The sequence below is a fragment of the Phoca vitulina genome, unplaced genomic scaffold (assembly GCF_004348235.1).
Source record: "Phoca vitulina isolate PV1807 unplaced genomic scaffold, GSC_HSeal_1.0 scaffold25, whole genome shotgun sequence".
NCBI classification, from domain to species: Eukaryota; Metazoa; Chordata; class Mammalia; order Carnivora; family Phocidae; genus Phoca; species Phoca vitulina.
The window spans coordinates 5063636-5081630 of record NW_022589728.1 but is presented as its reverse complement, the minus strand read 5'-3'; the positions used below and the strand labels follow the sequence as shown (position 1 = coordinate 5081630).

Here is a 17995-nt window from a genome sequence, read left to right as displayed (position 1 = left end):
GCAACACAGGTATTTGCAAATAACTAGATGATTTATTAATCTGGGCAAGAAGGGAGACCTCAAATTCTGAAACTCTGCCATGCCTGTGGGAAATGTGAACTCCTAGGATGGTGACAGTAGTTTGTATGCTGAGTTAGATTTAATTTAATAAGCATTTGTTGAATGTCTTATGCATTCAAGTAACAGAACATTTCTGACAATATAAGGTTCCTGCCTACCCAGTACTCTGTATTCACAAGTACTCACTTTGGGTATTTTCTGCTTCAAGTTAAAATTGAAACAACCTGGTTTGGAGAACTAAGTTATAGCAAGTGTTACTTTTCTGTTGCAAGACCAGACTTGCTGCAACAGTAGACCAAGACCTCCAGAATAAATTATCTTTGGGTTATCTAAATTAATCCCAGGCTAAATAAATCTCTAAATAATTCTACATGATGGAATAATTTAAAATTTAAATTACCCATTTAACAAATGCAGAGTACCAACACTGAAGCAGATTTTGTACTAGTCACTGGAAAGCAATAGTGAACACAGTGGGCATATGCCCAGACTTTGTGGATTATAAATTAGTAGGAAGACACACATTCACCAGAAGTAAATTATATATGAAACGTGCTAAACAAAGGCATAATCAGAAATGGTCTGAATGGTGGAGATGGGGGCGGCACCATGAGACGTGTGCACCACAAAGAGATGTATTGATGGCTTATTTGCTGTTCAACTACTCACCCACAAGAATAGCACTTAGTCCTGTTTATTAACAAAGTACTTACTAGTAGTCTTATTAAAAATAACCTGTGGTCAACTTTAATAGAGTGAAGAAGAGAAAAAAGGTCTACAACTCCCGAAAAATTCCTACAGCAGAATGGAGAAAACAAATACCTATGTGGAGAAAAAACAGGGGAAAGGCGGTAGCAGTTGTTTAAAGATTTTAACTATTTTCCTAACTTAATCATTCCTACTTAATTTGCTTATGGTAAGATATTTTCATGTGCTAAAATTTCTGCTTGGAATAGCAGAAAGCTAATCCTGTAAAACCGTTATATGATCCCACCACAGTTAGAGAAGTGCCCTGGAACCAGGCCAAGGGCCAAAAAATCTGTGACCAAGGGCTCTAATCCAGAAGGCAAGTGAATAGAGATTTTGCAGTTAGGAGCAAAATGTACACTGTATTTGCATTCTTATTAAATAAAACAAAGTTCATTAAAATAACACAAAGTTGTTGGATTGCTGGCAGACCACCTTAGCACCAACTTTCCTCTTGTTTGCAAAATTCCTACTTCGCGATTTCAGCTTTGACCTTGACTGCATGTTCTTCTTTTATGAATATATTATCTAACCACTTTTGCACACAATCAGCTATGGTGGGAAATAGTAACGTGGGCATCAAAGATGTTTTAATTCTAATTTACCATAGGTTACCTTTAAAGGTAGGTAGCCTACAACCACTAACACGTCTGAAAATCAAAACCGAATAGAATTCAAACAACGCAAACCTACTAGTGGGCTGGAGTGGCACACACACTTAAAGATTTGAGTAAGAAAGTAGAACACTGGCACAAAAATTATCGTACTTACGAGAAGACATACTGCATTTTAGGCATGCTAAAACCCCACTGAAAAGTGTGACTAGCTTGTTTACTGCCTAGGTTCGTGGGGCAACATTTTCTCAGCTTTTCAGACCCTGGTCTCCTTTCCCTTTCTCAATTTGCTAATCCCCCTCTCAAAACCCTTTCTCTCTGGTAATGGGCTATGGGATGTTTAGGCAAGCTACGAGAAACTTGCTTGGCACACATCTTCACCGGTTCTATGTACTCAGTTTGTTGAGTATTGAACGCATGTTAGTTACGGTAACAGGATCAACTCCCGAGCCAGGGCGAGAACGCAGGGAAATGCGAGGGCCCAGACGGCGGAAGCGTTAACACCGGGAGATGGGGAAACTTCTAGATGCTAAGCGGACACTTTACAGTGGCACAATCTTGTGAAAAACGGTTGTTGGCTCTTCAGATAAATTGGTGAGCACTTTCCACAAAAGTTTCTGTATAGTTACCCCGCGGGGAAGCACCCTCGAAGATGCTCCGACACCTAGACGGCCTGTTCCAAATCCCCGCGGAATAGAACGGCCTCCTCCGGGTGAGACCTCCACCCTCAAATCCAACTCCGCCACCGGTGACCGCCTCTCAGCAGCTATTCTGTCCCTCAGCGTCCTAAAACGGGGAAGGGGGCGGGGAGATTGAGGTCCTGTTCTCGCGGGATCTCTCCCAACAGGGTCCGTCCCCAGGTATCCTCAAGACCTCGCGTTGTTTGGGTGTGGGGGCGGAGCGATCCCTGTGTGGGGCGGAGCCGGATGGGGGCGTCCCCCAAGTCTTGTTGACTCCGGCGTCCTCCCAGAGCGGTCCTTGCGCCCGCTGTCCTCTGCGCATGCCCAGGTTCCCGACGACTCCCGAGGCCGCGACTGTCGGGCTTCCCCAGCCGCGGGTCCGGGCCCCGCCCTCTTCCAGGCTGCGGCGGCGGCGGCGGCGGCGGCGGCGGCGGCGGTGCTGGCGGCTGTGTTGTTCTGGCGGTGGGGGCGGAGGGCTGCTGTGGAGCCCGCCGAGTCCTAGTGCCTGACCGTGCGTGTCGCTGCGGCGGGCCGGACGGACAGCCTCGCCGCAGGTAACGCCGCTGCCTGTGGACTCGGGGTCGTGCGGGTTGGCGTGTCTCGCGTGCTGGGGTCAGGCTGGGGGGTTCGGGGAGGTCGGGAGCTGGGGAGTCGAGAGAGGCTGGGGGTTTTGAAGAGGGCCGGGAGGTTGGGGGCCGGGGTCCGAAGGGTCGTAGGGGCTGGGAGTGGAGGGTGGTCGAGGGAGTCTGGAGGGGCAAAGGTATGGGAGGTCGGGGCGGACGGTCCTTGGTCTCTGACTTGGGTTCGGGGACCAGGACTCCCCGACGCTGCGGTCCGAAGACACCCACGGGCCCCTTAGGGCCTTTTCAGTTCCACCCCGTGACTTTCTGTTGTTGTTTTGATTTTGAAGGAAGAGAATCCAGCCTACGTAGGCTCGGGGAAGCCTTGCGGGTTGAGGCTGGGAAGGGATTTACGAGGCTAGAGCAGGCGCTAACATTTTCTTACTGTTTTTTTTTTGTTTGAGCGTTTACTACTCTTTAAGTGTGGTACCCGTCCTTAGGGCATTTCTAGTAGAGAGGACCCACGAGTAGAACCAGCGGGAGTAATTTTGCAAATCCAAGATTTTTCTTTTTTAACTTCCAGTACTGTGTTTTTGTATGTCTTCTTTTTTAAAACTGGGAAACTTATGTTTTTAAAAATTACACAGTAGAAGAATTTGGATACGGAGGAGAAAGTATAGTTCTACCAATGGTTATTTTCTCCCAGTTTTTTTTTTAATTACAAAAGTACTACGTGCTCTTTAAGAAAAAAATTAAGCAGCTAAACAATGAAGACGTCTGCTCCTTACCCCCCGCCCTCCATTTTTCCTCTCTTACTACCCAGGGTAACTAGTCTACAAGTGTGGTATTTAGCCATTCACGATTTTTCTATTCGTGTAAGTGTGTTTTAAAAACAAAATTGGGATCATATATAGTATATACTTTTTATTGGCCAAGGATAGTCACAAATATTCATCCATTTTATTACATACCTCATTCTTTTTAAAAGCTACATAAACTGTTTTTTTAATTGCTGAACATTGTCTCCAGTTTTTCTATAATCTTTTATTAAATAGCTTTTAAAAAGGGCTACAAGCTATTATTTTGAAACATAATTTGGCAAAACTTTCAGATTGTCTAAGGCCAGATGGGGATACTTAGGTATTAGGCAAGTTAAGTAATATGTTTACACAGAGCTTATGGTAGCTTACAGGAGGCTTGGATGACTTCATAAAGCAGCTTAGTAAAATAGTTTATTTTTTGTTTTTTGGTAAGTGCATTTTTCAAGTTAAATTTAAGTTCTGTATGGTCAGTTGAAAACAAATTCAATTCCTTAAACATGAACCTGCTCATGTCTGAAGATAAGGTAAAAGGTAGAAAGCCAGTGGTCTAAACCAAACCTCAAAACAGCCAGGAACTAAATATTTTGATAGTGGACCATAGGGAGTAAGCTGTAAGTAAAAGGGTGATATTACACTGCTTACTATTAAGTAAGACAGAAAGCTAGGAAATCCCTATTACATTTTGTATGTTTGTGTGCAGAATAGCTGGAGGCTTTGTTGATCTGATCAGTGTCATATATTTATTAAAAATGTACTGTGTGTTCATCTTCTTGCTAGCTTCCAGGGAAAATGTAGAACTGAGTAAGATAATCACAAAGAGGTCTGGTTCTAAGCATATGCATATCTATCTATCTATATATATGTATATATATACACACACACACATATATATATATATATATACCCACACATATATATATATATATAGCCTGAAATCTTAGGTCCAGTTGTGTAATTATTTGGGGAGCCATGTTTAAAAGTAACCACAGTATCTATGGCATTTTAGTTATAGTTGCTGGTAATAATATGCTTTTTCTTATTTATCTCTAACAACATAGGTGGCATTCTCCCCAATCTAAAGATTAATAAACAGAGGCTCTGAAAGATTAATTCAACTGCTCAAGATCTAATCACCTTTTTAGTGGTGGTGACTGCATTAGACTCAGGCTTAAGCTAAGAACCTGGGTTTTCTGCTCTGCCATGCTGCCTTTCATTAATGAAAACTACCTTATAAAATTGTTGATCTTAGGGTTTTTTCCCTCTTTTTTGGCTTGGAGATGTCCTTACAAAATAGAGACTTGAATATAATCATGCACTGAAAAATAGTCTAAAGGATAAATAGTGTGAAACTGTGGTATTGTTTTAGATGAGGTTTCTGTGCTGTATTATTAAAATATTCCTTGAGCTGGTGCCATTAACCAAGAAGAAGGGGGATTGTGTTAGTCACTCTATTTGATGCCATGGTAAATTTGGATATTATAGTAAACTCTAGCTCTTACAGGCACTTTTATTCCTTACAAACTTGCATGGATAATCTCATTTCATTTAACATTTTTATGAACCCAGTTGCACTCTAGGAAACTAAAGTAATAAAAAGAATAAAAAGAGGGCCCTAAAAAGATTAAAGTGTGTTTATTTCATTTTTAGTATTTTGTAGTCTCTTAAAAATACATCATGACAATTTAATAAAGTATAGTTCCTAATATGGTATATTAATCTGTTTTGGGTTCCCAGCATATGTGACAGCTGTGTATTTTAAAGAAATAGGGCAAATGCTGAAGTTAATAAAGTATGATCAGTTGTAATATGTATTTGAGAAGATATCTACATATAGGAAATATTTGAGCTTTTATTTCTTGGCAATTGTTAAGGGTAGTAATTGGATTCATATCTAAATGGCGTATCTGCTCTCGATTATCTCTTGGACAACTTAACATTGAATGTGGGTGGGTTTTATATTTGTGGGATACAAAAATGTTTCAGCACCAGAAAGAAGTCTTTAGAGTATGTTAAGATCTATTGACTTTTCAGCTGTTGAAGGATGGGGAATCCAACACTGCGTGTGTGTATTTTCAAAAATTAATAAGAGATCTTATTGCTGATGGATAGAAATAGAAAGTTTATTTTGCAATTTTGCCTGAAAGTCTCTTTTGGGGACCTACATTCATATGTAGCCAAAAATCAAGAAACTATGTAGGTCCTATTAATGAGAACAAAAGAAGCATTAGGTAGAATCCAGAGTTTAAAATCTAGTTAGGTTTTAAAAACTAGCTGTTTAAAACAACTATTGTGGAATTGCAGAGAGGACTGTTGTTCCCTGATGGTTCTGTTTCTAGGGAGAAACTAGTTAAGATGAAAGGAAAGCCAAAATAGAAGGGAGAAAACCTGAGAATTGGCTGTCTTAAGTAGTGGGAGGGGGGGTTTCCTCAAATAGTGGATAATCAGTAGAGTCAAATGTGTGGATGGATGTCAAGGAAGATGAGGACTTAATACACTTTGAACTTTGAGACACTGGAAAAATATCTAATTATAATTATACTGTGTTAGTTGTGTCCTGCTTGGGGTTGAGTCAGAATAATTAACACTTTTCAATAACTTGCAGGCTCTTAAAAACCTATAATAATCACATCATCATAAGTCTGTTTATAATCTAAGTTATTATGAGCATCTGAAGAGCCATGGAATATAAAGTTCTAGCAAGGCCTTGTCTTCTCTAACTTGCACAAGCCAGCACCTCAGACTTCTACCTTGTTGTGGCTTTGTTCATTTTCTCATCTCACTTATATACAACTGTTACTTTAGATGGAGTTCACACTTCTTTTTAGAGTTTTATTTTCTCCTTTCTAGTCCTTTGCACACCCATAGTTTCCACTGTTCATTCCCTCCCCTGCTGAAGCTCCAGTTCTGCATCATCAGCCTTATTGTCTTTCCTGGCCTTCAGACTTGCCTTTTGTTGTTCTCCTTGATAAACTCTGTAAGTAACTGTCATTTTGTAATCTTGAATTAAACTGTTTCCTCCGCAATTTAATTCTTCCCTCATTTTCCTGTTTATATTAGTGATCTTAACATTCTCTTAGTCATCTAGGCTTAAAATCAAAGGTCACCTTTGATTCGTCACTCTCCCCCCTTCTCAGAAATTCTTTGTCATTTTATTGCATTATGGTTCAGGAATCAGGTTCTCCTGCTGCTTTTTCATTTTCCCAGCAACAAAATACTTTTAATCCCTTTGCCTCAACTGCCATTAATAAGACATTCCTAATCTCTGGGTTTTGCCATTCATCATGCATACTGCTATCAAATTAATTGTCCTAAAGACAGTCTTGATCATATTTTCCCTGCCTGACAGAAGCAAACAGAACAAAAAACCGTTTATTGAATGTTTCTTTTGTCAGCCTTTGTGCTGAATGCCTTGTTCTCATTTGGTCCTCAAAATAGTTTTATATTGTAGACACTATTTTCCCACTCTACAGATGAAAAAATTGAGACTTCATGAGCCCAGAGGGTTTCTAGTAGGTAGAAGAGCTGGAATTTGAATCCCAAACACGTCTTCCAAGTCTGTGTTCTTGACCACCATGCCTCCACTGAGTGGCTCCTGATCAACTCTAGAATGAAGTCCTTTTCGTCAGTGTTGCCTTTCAGAACTCCATTATTTAGCCTCAGTGCTCTTTCTCAAATTTAATTCTTGTTTTATTCAAACTTGTGTTTACATTCTTTCCGGAACAGAAGGAATGTAAACTCTTGGTTTCTTATGCATCTCCACTTGGAATTTTCTCCCTTTCCTATCTCTGCCTTCTGAAGTCCTTTAAATAAAAGGCTAGCTTATACACAGTATTTCCCTAGAGCCCCTTCTTTTCCGTTTTCATAGTGGTAAGAGCTACTCTTATTTGTGCAGTTGCTTAACCTCTTGATGATAACTTTCTATTATGAATTTGTTTTTGAGTGCTCTAAGAGTAATTGAATTATAAAATGCCTGAAAGCAGAAACCATGTCTTATTGTTGTATCTCCCAATGGATGCTCAGGAAATATACGTGAATGAATATGAAAATGATCACTAGTCAGGTGCTCCTTTAATGGCATCTAAGTGGTATTTGATTTTAGTTGCTAGGTGAGACATACAGTAGTTCACTGAAGTTTTTAATTGTGTGTATATGTAACAAAACCAGATTGTCTTGTTGTAGGCTATCAAATGAGTTCTTTATTTTCAGATTGATTACTAGGTAATTATGATAAGTTGTTTATTTTAAGAAATGCTGTTTTGTTTTTCTGTATGCACGTGTCTGTGTTATTGATTCTACATTTTCAAATGAACTGCAATGTTATCATAATTCTTTGGCCTCGGTTTCTTCTATGCTTATATGGATATGAAAGGTAGAATAAAACTTTCCCTATACTGCAGTGTCATTTTCTGCCTTTTGGTGATAACAAGAATATCCAACTATGTGATTAGCGGAAATGCCCTCACACAAATTACACATAACTCTTTGCTTCCCAAAGAGTTCATGTGAAATTTCAGACATAGTTGAATCCATCAAGGTTAATGGTTACCATGCAGAGTTTACAGTTTTATATTTCTCTTATGTCTGTCTTTGCATCCTATATTGTGTTACAGTTTAGCAGCTTAATAAGTAATTATTGCTTTATTAAATAAAAATAATGGTGTTAGAAATTAGTAAGGTAGGATATCTTGTTGATGGTATTGGGGCAGACATTTGGGGTTTCTTTTGGAATGCTAAAATGCTTGATTATAAAGGAGTGAGGTTGATTCTCAAGGTAATTAATTTGTCAGTTTACCTGCTCTCAACTTTGAAGTATTAACAGCAGTCACAAATACTCTGAAGATAAAAGTTTTAAGCAAGTTTAAAATAATTTATTGATTTTAAAATTAGGTAATATAGTCACATGGTTCAAATTTTAAACATACAAAAAGTTTTATAAACTGGAAGTGTCTCTTCCTCAGCCTCTTACTTTCCCCACTGGGAGGTATCCATTCATCTCTGGAATGATATAAAAGAAATTATTAGTTTATTGTATGCAAGTAAATATGAATAAATATTTTCTTTCTGCTTACATAAAGATGAGGTACATTGCACACAGTTTTTCCCTTGCATTTTTCACTTGATTTATCACTAATATTCCATGTTAGATGAAAAACTTCACTCTTCAAAAAATTTTTTGCAGCCTCAAAGTATTTGCTGTATATAACTTACATACATAGATTGTATATATACTAATTTAACCGTATTTTCTATTGGTGGGCATTTAGATGGTTTTCAGTTTTTTACTGTTCTATCCATTGAAGCAACACTTTGAAGGAAGAGAAATAAAAAGTAGCAGCTCTTTCCCTATAGGGGAAAATAAAGCTTGAAAGCTGAAATGGATGTTTCATGGTGGGTAATAAAATGGATATCTTTTCTGGCCTGGATGATTAATAGCTAAGTGAATGGAGAGAAGGCAGAAATGGAGGATCATGCAAAAATGCTTGCTAAAATTCATACTTGACTGTTGAATTGGAAGACCAGCGATGGCAGTGCTGATGGGTAGCTCCCGTGACCAGTTGGCTGATCTGGACAAAGGTCAGCCTTGGATGTGTTTAGAAGTTTGGTGCTGAGAAGTAATCCTTGATATCTGAAGACTGGTCCCTGGGACTTTGGCCTCTAACAATATATTTAATAAATCTGTTCAGGGAATGAACTAAATTCCCTCTATCATCTAGAAGGAAATATCATGGCCTCCAATGCAATATATTTTATGTGGTCATTAATTTTTTTATTGTATTATTATTGTATGTTCAAAGATAAGATTTGAATTACTAAAATGCATGAAATTAAAAGAAATTTTCCTTCTTCAGCAAGTCTCCCTCTCCACATCTGTTCCTCAGGGGTTGCTTGGGTAATAGTTTTTTAATAGTGTAGTGTGAATCCTTTCAGACTTTTACATATAAACAGAAATAACATATTCATGCCTTTTAAGAATGTCATTAGGAATCCTGTTGAGTAAGAATGATGGAAGTCAGAATTGAATGGAATAACAAGTGAATAATGTGATGAGAGGATACAAGGTAAATAGCGAATACCCTTTGATTCTCTCAGACAAAGGGTGCTATAAATACAGAGTATTGTTGTGTAAAGTGTAGCAGCTTTTGAGGTTTTGTAGCTGCTCTATCAGGTTACTCCTGACAAGTCATTTAAGGTTGTGCAACCTGTGCCTTTTTTTTTTTTTTCCTTAAGTAGTACCATATGGCTTACTGAATAGTCAAGTGTTTTCTTTGTCATTTTTCAGTCATTCTGTCCTAAATATGCGATTTGAGTATTTTTCTGATCAGCATGAAAAAATTAGTTTTTAGATGTTTGCTATGTCATTTCCTTTTATGATGGTACTGTATATACTTTAGGTGGTACTTTGTATAGTTTAGATTTTTTTGAAGAGTGGTTCATTTGTACCTGTGATTCTGTACACCTATGATTCACTTTTGGTTACTTAACATGCATGTTACTAGTCACTGTAGAAATAATAAGTAAAAGATTATTTGTTTCTGCTTTTTTTCCTTCATACAATAACAGTAGGAATTCACTATAGAAGAACTAGAAAATATGGATAAAGACGCAAAGGATTGTCAGGAATGTTACCACCCAGGGATGGTATATCCTGTAGTTAATTCTGAGAGACTTCTGTGTCTTGCTTCCCTGTATATCTGTTAGTACTATTTGTTGTGTAGAGCATTATTAAAATCAAGTCCTTTTCCTAAATGTCTTAATTTTTTTTGACTAGTGTGTCTTTCCATTCATTTTTAGTGATGCACTGAAAACATTGACCTGCAGGGCAGTCTGTTTTTAAAAGGATGCTGCTCCCTCTTGAGGCCAATCTAGAATCATACTACATTAAAGTTTGACAATTTTGAATCTGCTGCAAATCTTGGCTATCATGTACAGGGTCTTACTCATGCTGAACTGAATTTTTGTAAGCACACAGAATGAATCCGCATAATTACTTTCCACATTTCTATAATTTTTTTTTTTTTAAGATTTTATTTATTTGACAGAGAGAGACACAGTGAGAGAGGGAACACAAGCAGGGGGAGTGGGAGAGGGAGAAGCAGGGTTCCCGCCGAGCAGGGAGCCCGATGTGGGGCTTGATCCCAGGATCCTGGGATCATGACCTGAGCCAAAGGCAGACGCTTAATGACTGAGCCACTCAGGCACCCCTACTTCCCACATTTCTAAAAGTAAGGTCAAGACTTAAGCACTACTGAGCCCTAAGCAGTTTTTAAGCTTCAGGTTTAATTTAGGCACAATTTTCCCAGTGGTTCTAAAATGTTAGAAATACTGCATGTTTTTTGTAATACTATATTCAAGGGTTATTAAGACTGGGCATATATTTTCTAAGAGAGAAATAATTACATGGCTTAGTAATAGCCAGACCAAAAGATTGATGGTTTTATTTGTTACAGTGTTTCCAGTTGGTATTTCGAATTGAATTTCAGGGTCTTTGTAAGGTTTTTTTTACAGTCTATGGTGTAGTTATTATTGATTAGTTAGAGGACTTCGTGCTGTCTTAAGAATGTGACCACACGTTATATATAAAAGAAAATGATTCCAAGTTCTGTCAAGGGATGAGAGCATATCTTTCTGCACTGATTATCCTTGTGATCTCTTCTTTCCTTTCCTGTATCTGGGGGGAGAAACAGGACTGGTGAGGATGGACTTGGGTGGCACATTACACGTTTAAGTTGGGTTTGTTTGATTCCCTACCCTGCTGGAGATAGAGGGCAAATAAAATTTGGGTAGTGTAGTAGATGAGTAATGCCCCTTCCCCTGCAGAGATGTTCGTGTTTTAATCCCTGGAATCTGTGAATATGTTACCTAATAGGGCAAAGGGGAATTAAGGTTGCTGATCCCCTGACTTTAAGTTAGGAAGACTATTCTGGATTTTCCTGATAGGCCTAGTGTAATCAGAGGGTTCCTTAAAAGTGGAAGAAAGAGACAGAGTGAGGAGGACTCAGCCTGACGTTGTGGTTTTTCAAGAAGGAGGAAAGGATCGTGAGTTGAAGTAGAGGGACACTAGACAGTTGAAAAAAAAAAAAAAGAAAATGCAAGAGAACAAACCCTGTAAAAGCCTCGGAGGAATGCAGCCCTGCTGACACCTTCATCTTAGCCCAGTGAGACCTGTGTCAGACCTCTGACCTCTAGAGCTGTAATATAATAACCTTGTGTGGATTTAAGCTATTAGTGTTTGTGGTGATTTGTTGTTATGGCAGTGATAGAAAACTAATATAGGTAAGTATATTGAGACCATTTGATCCCTTAGGGAAATGATTGCTAAGCAATCCCTTTCCCCCCCACAAAATACTAAGATGACGTTTATAAAACTGATAAAACTAGCGCTACTGGGTTTAAATGATAATGGCCTTGAACCCCTGCCAGGTGGGATTTCTTCTCATTTTTGCAGCTTCCTGGAGGCACCTCTGAATTTTTGGAGCTGCTTCCTTCCTTTAATGATAAAAGGGTTATATTGGGCCTGTGAATCAGAATGGTGTACAGGATGCTATTGAAGTTGGGAGAACCACAGGTATGAAGACCAAATTGAAGTTAGTTACAGTAATCTAGCTAACACTGATAAAGATAGTGACAGAATAGGATTTTCACTAAAGAGGAATATGAGTAATTGAATATAGTAGTTGGTTTGAGAGGTGGGCTATATAGAAGGTTTTGGGTTTGGACATAATTTGAAGTGATGGCAGGAACCCCTTCCCCTGTGAAATTAATCTAGAAACTTATTAAATGCACTGGGAAATCTGTGCTAAAGAGAAGGATGATTTTGAATCAGCAGAGCAGGGGAAAGGAGAAATACATACCTGTCCTAAAATCCCTGAGGCAATTATGTTGGAGAAAGGCAGGGACAAAATTAACAGCCATGACATTGCTTTTCTGGCAGATAAGAAGCTGGGATCCAAACTTGTCAGTTTGCTACATGAGTTTTTCCAGTTGGGAGGCAAGAATCTCGTACTTGAAGAAGGTGTACATATGCTTTGTTCTTAGTAGGAAAGTGCATTCACTGTGCATTCCCTGTGCATTCCCTGTAAATACACATAAATGAATTTCTGCCCTAGGCTCACCAGCTGTAAAACATATTTGGAGAAATTATAGTAAGGTAGTGGGATAAGAGAAGTTACTAAAGTTACTGTTTTTGAAAGTATTTTTGTTCCTCCAAAATACATATACCTTCCAACCCATCACACTTTAAAATGAAACAAATACCCTATAGCAACATAAGGCTGTTGGGGCACCTGGGTGGCTCAGTTGGTTAAGCATCTGCCTTCAGTTTGGGTACTGGGATTGAGCCCCGAAATGGACTCCCTGCTCAGTGAGGAGCTGCTTCTCTCCCGCTCCCCCTGCTTGTGCACATGTTCGCTCTCTCTCTATGTCAAATAAAATCTTAAAAAAAAGAAAAAAAAAGGAAACATAAGGCTGTCTTTCTGGCAATTACCTCTCTTCTTTGGGCTCCAGTGTATTGCATTTGTAGTACAGGTGCCAAGTAGGCGCGGCTTACTTAGTGTCATTTATTACTGATTTCTTCCAAAATTGTTTTTTGCTAAATGAGTGATACGATAAATTTGTTGAATTTTTTAGTGCCTACTTATATCATTAGTTTTCCTTCTGTGTTTCTCCAACTCTGGGACTGCTTTTTTCCAAGACATATTTTTTGATGCTCTTTTCTTTGATTTTGAAATGCCACTAACAAGAAAAAGTAACCTTTACCATTGCTTATTCCTGGCATTTGTGTCAAGAATTTGGCTTTGCTGTTAACCTGCTCCTTTATTCCTTTGTGGGTTTCTATTTTTAGTTTGCCTACCATGCATACATGAAATTTAATGAGTTTTTCAGTGGTTTTATTTTGTCCTTGTCCAGGTGTGCTAATAATCATTGAAGTTTATAGAGGGGAAACAGAGGCACCAGAAAGATCATGTGCTTTACTTAACAAGCTCATGTTTAGGCTGACTCCCAGTAGATGAGGCGACTAAGCCATCCTCCTGTCTAAGTTTGACAGTGATGGATTTCCTGAGCAGGAATTTAAGATGGCAGAATGGGCAGCTGCTGCCCTCAGTACTCTTAGTCACTTGCCTGGCTAAAGTTCCTCTGTGAGGATGGACAGCTCTCATAGCACAGAAAAGCCGGTGACAACATTTTGCCATGAAACTAAGATAAAACACACTCAAATACTTAGAAGTTAAAAAAAAAAAAAAACAAGGGGCGCCTGGGTGGCTCATTCGTTAGGCGTCTGCCTTCGGCTCAGGTCATGATCTCAGGGTCCTGGGATCGAGCCCCGTATTGGGCTACCTGCTCCACGGGAAGCCTGCTTCTCCCTCTCCCACTCCCCCTGCTTGTGTTCCCTCTCTCACTGTGTCTCTCTGTCAAATAAATAAATAAAATCTTAAAAAAAAACAAAAAACAAAAAAACAAGAGTGTTTTCAGGACATAGCAGTTTAAGTCAAATCCAAGGGATTGTGGATGTTTTGGCTGGCAGCATATCAGGATCTATTGTATTCACAGTTCATTTTATTGCCTGTCTTCTTGTTCTTCATTCCATCACTGACCTGAGTGTCATCTTAATGGTTTTAAGCACTGTATCAGTCTAGTTCAAACAGGAAGGAGAAACCACACAGGGTAATATGAACAGGGAAAGTTTTAATGTAAAGAAATGTTACAATAACAGGATTGGGTAGTAAGTGAAGAGAGTTCTAAAGAATATGGAAATAGGGTGCCTGGGTGGCTCAGTCTGTTAAGCAGTCTTGATTTCGGCTCAGTTCATGATGTCAGGATTGTGAGATCGAGCTCTGAGTTTGGCTCTGCACTCAACGTGAAGTATCCTTGAGATAATCTATCTCCTCGCCCCCCCCCCCACCTTTCCTTCTTTCAAAATAAAATCTTTAAAAAAAATAAAGAATATGGAAAGAGATATAAGGATTAGCCTCTACCCCTAAGGACCAAGATTAAGCACCTAAGGAAGAGCCCCACCCAGGGTTGAGATCTGGACCTTGTGGAGAGGATGTTTGGCTCACTGGATGGCAAGGAAGTTGCTATGGTGCCTCCTTAATGGAATTGCCAGAAATCTGCTTTCTGGTACCAGGGAAAGATGTTCACAGAGAGGTGTTTTACCAAAGACTGTCTTCTGCAAACCATCCAAGGGAGGGCGCTGGGGGAGGCTGCTGGCTGTTATGCACTGTAGGAGTCTGTTGGTGGAGAACCCTTAAGGACTGCAGGAGCCTGCCAAGCAGTGCAGCAGACCCAGAAGCAAAGCCCTTTTCTCATGCAATGTCTCTCTGGTACCATCTGCTCATGCTGTGGCTGAATATTACCCATCAGTAGGAATTGATACAGGACGTAGAATTTTTTTTCTATTTTTAATTGACTAAATTTGACATATGGCACAGTATAAGTTTAACGTGTACAATGTGTTAACTTTGATATGTTCATATCTTATAATGCCTTTGTAGCAATATTATATTGCATAATTATAGTACAATATTGTCTGTATTTATTATATTGTGCATTAGATCTCTGTGACTTACTGCTTGTTGCACGCTTGTACTCTTAAAACACCATCAGTCTTATTCCCCCCACTCCCCATCCCCTGGTAACCACATTTACTCTCTGGAAGTAGAATATTTTTGATTTGTACTTAATTTCTTTCTGGCAGAATCAGGGCAATGAACTGCTGCTGCTCTTAAAACCTGTCTCCATTGCTTTTGCTCCCTTGGCTATTCTAAACCTTTCTCCCAGCTAAAATGATGGTAGACTCCTTTTGACTTAAAGGCCAGTTGCTATTTTTATATTTTGTTCCCAATCAGCTGATCTTGAGTATTTCTTCCTGGCCTTCTGTATTCTCTCACATTTAAATATCAAAATGGAGTCCTAGTCCCTGGACCAGGTATTTGAGCCCTCCTTCTTTCTTTTTACTACACTGACTCAAAAATTAGCTCTGTCTACACTTTTAGTAAGGACTCTACACTTCTTCCTGGTCTTCTTTTAACTATATGAAGGTTTTGTTGTTTTAAAAATAGACAAGCACATGTTATCTCAGAAAAGTGTCACTATTTGAGCTTTTATTTTATGATGTATTGGAAAGAAACTCAACCAAGACTCTGGAGCCTTGAATCTTGTTAGTATGACCTTGAACAAGTAGTTTTCCCCCTTGCGTGACAGGGTGAACTGGATAATTTTAGAGGTTTTCTTCTTTACAGTTTATTATTTTTCTTGACTTTTTCACAAATATCAAAGTGGTGTATTTTTGGGGGCTTATATGCACAGAAAACAATACTGGATAATTTTAGAGGTTTTCTTCTTTTTATTATTTTTCACAAATATCAAAGTGGTGTATTTTTTGGGGCTTATATGGATTATGCCTTTGGTCTCATGGATTACAAACTTTTAAAATTTAAAGTTCTAGAATGAGATTTCAAATGTCAGGAATATATAGGTATCCTCCACTTTCTGAAAGGTCTCGTTGTGCCACTTGGCTTTTATGAAAGACCTGCATTAGTACCTGTTTTCCTTAACTGAAAGAAATCTGTAGAGGATTTTCACTTTTAGGAAAAGAGCCATTACCATACTAATGTAGGTCTTTCTTAAAGCCAAGTGGCATCGGAAAGCAGAGGGAATACCTTTTGCTTTATGCCAGTTTGGCTTAGGAAATTTTTCATAGGAACACTCTACTTTGGATAGCCTGGGAGATCTATCATTTGTTTTTGACTCATTTAATTCTACTCATTTTATTTATTCACAGTGCTTCAACTATAAAGAATTAAGGTACCAGAAAAAGCTCTTGTAACCTATGCTAGTTAGGTCTGTACCTCACAGGAATGATTTAGAAAATGTGGTATACATGCCTAGGTTGCTTTCAGGTTGACTTTCTGAACACATTTTTAAGATCTCTTGGACATTTTACCAACCTTTGTGTAACTCTTTATACTGACAATATTTGCAGAAGTGATCCTCATAGGTGTCAGCAAATTATGGCCCATGAGCCAAACCTGGCCCACTGCCTGTTTTTGAATAGTCTGCAAACTAAGAATGGTGTTTACATTTTTAAATGGTTAGAAAAAAAATTAGAAAAGTAGTGTGTGAAAATTAAATATAATAGAAGTTTCAGTGTTCATGAATAAATAAAACATTTGGAACACAGCCGTACTTTCATTTACATGTTGTTTGTGGCTGATTTTGCTCTTACAGGCACAGAATTCAGTAGTTGTTAACAGAAACCAAGGGCTGCAAATTCTGATGTATTTACTGTTTGGTCTTTTATGGAAAATCTTTGCTGTAGCACTAGTGACACTGAAGATTAAATGCAGTGGTAGAAAAAGAATGGGCAAACTAGATGTAAGATGTGATTGTGGAATAAAATAAGGATACAGAGGTTGGACAGTGGGTGAGTAGGTCCTTGGAGTTTAAGGTGTTACGATGGTTGTTACCTTTGGGGCTTGAATAGTTGTCGAAGATGCCCAGGATGCTTGTGAGAGCTGGGAGCAGAGAAGACTGCAGCAGAGATGCCAAGAGTCGTGCTACTGATGGAAGGGTGGGCACCTGAGTGTCTTCAGAATGGGAAATGGGGAGATTACTATTAATAGATAGGAAAATGTAGTAAATAAAAATGCAAAACATGTTTTCCTGTACACCTTTTCAAGAAGAGTTTGGGTGTTTTTTTTGAAACATTGTCTTATCTTTGAGGCATTCATAAACAAGGAAAAGTATGTATGTGTATGTGTTTTCTATAGCTTTGTATTTTTTCTGTGTGCGTCTGTGTGTGTGTGTGTGTGTGTGTGTGTATACATGCAGTTTTCCAAGTCAAATAATGAGTTCATGCTGATTCCTCTCATTCCATCCAGCATCACAAGATATGTCCCCAGCGTCTTTCCCCATCTTTCTGTGCCTTGGTTTCCCTCAGAAACACCATAGAGCTGTTGAGATCTCAATGAAAAGTGGCACCTAAAATCCAAAGTATTTTATATATATTATATATTATTACTAGATACAGATTTTTATGCATTGAACAAATGCTTCTTGAAATGGGAACATGTTCTTTTGTGAGAGGATGAAATAGGACTGTGTTGATAGAAACAGGTAACACCTATTGAGTACTTGGTATGTGACCAGGGACCATAGGCAATTTACATACATTACCCCGGATACTTCTCATATGAATCCTGTGAGGTAAATATTGTTATTAATATTAACATAGCTAGAATTTACAGAATTAGGGTTCCAATCTAGAACCCACACTATATTATATGCTCTTTTAAGTATAATTTTTACTTAGGTTGAAAAACATTCTATTAGAATATAACTCAATAATGAATCTATAACTTGATATGAAATCATAATTTGACATACTAATATTCAATCTATAAATAATCTTTCTAAGGTTAGCAAATGAGTAAAGTAAAATTGTTATATTCCTGTTGATACAAATCCTGTTGAATTCAGACCAGAATTTTACATTGCTTAATGTTATTACTCAC

At 38.5% G+C, this 17995-nt stretch overlaps 1 protein-coding gene across 4 annotated transcripts in view; it reads left to right on the top strand.

Moving 5' to 3' along the window:
* The first annotated feature begins 2396 nt into the window (after positions 1-2396).
* The window catches only part of PCMTD1 (protein-L-isoaspartate (D-aspartate) O-methyltransferase domain containing 1), a 63412-nt gene continuing 47813 nt past the window's right edge, over positions 2397-17995 (top strand). For 2 of the 4 annotated variants that reach the window (XM_032421578.1, XM_032421580.1), the window contains exon 1: positions 2397-2655. The gene's annotated coding sequence lies outside the window, so the exon portion shown is untranslated. The remainder of the gene's footprint in view (positions 2656-17995) is intronic. The other 2 variants (XR_004301451.1, XM_032421576.1) reach the window with 1 other exon arrangement.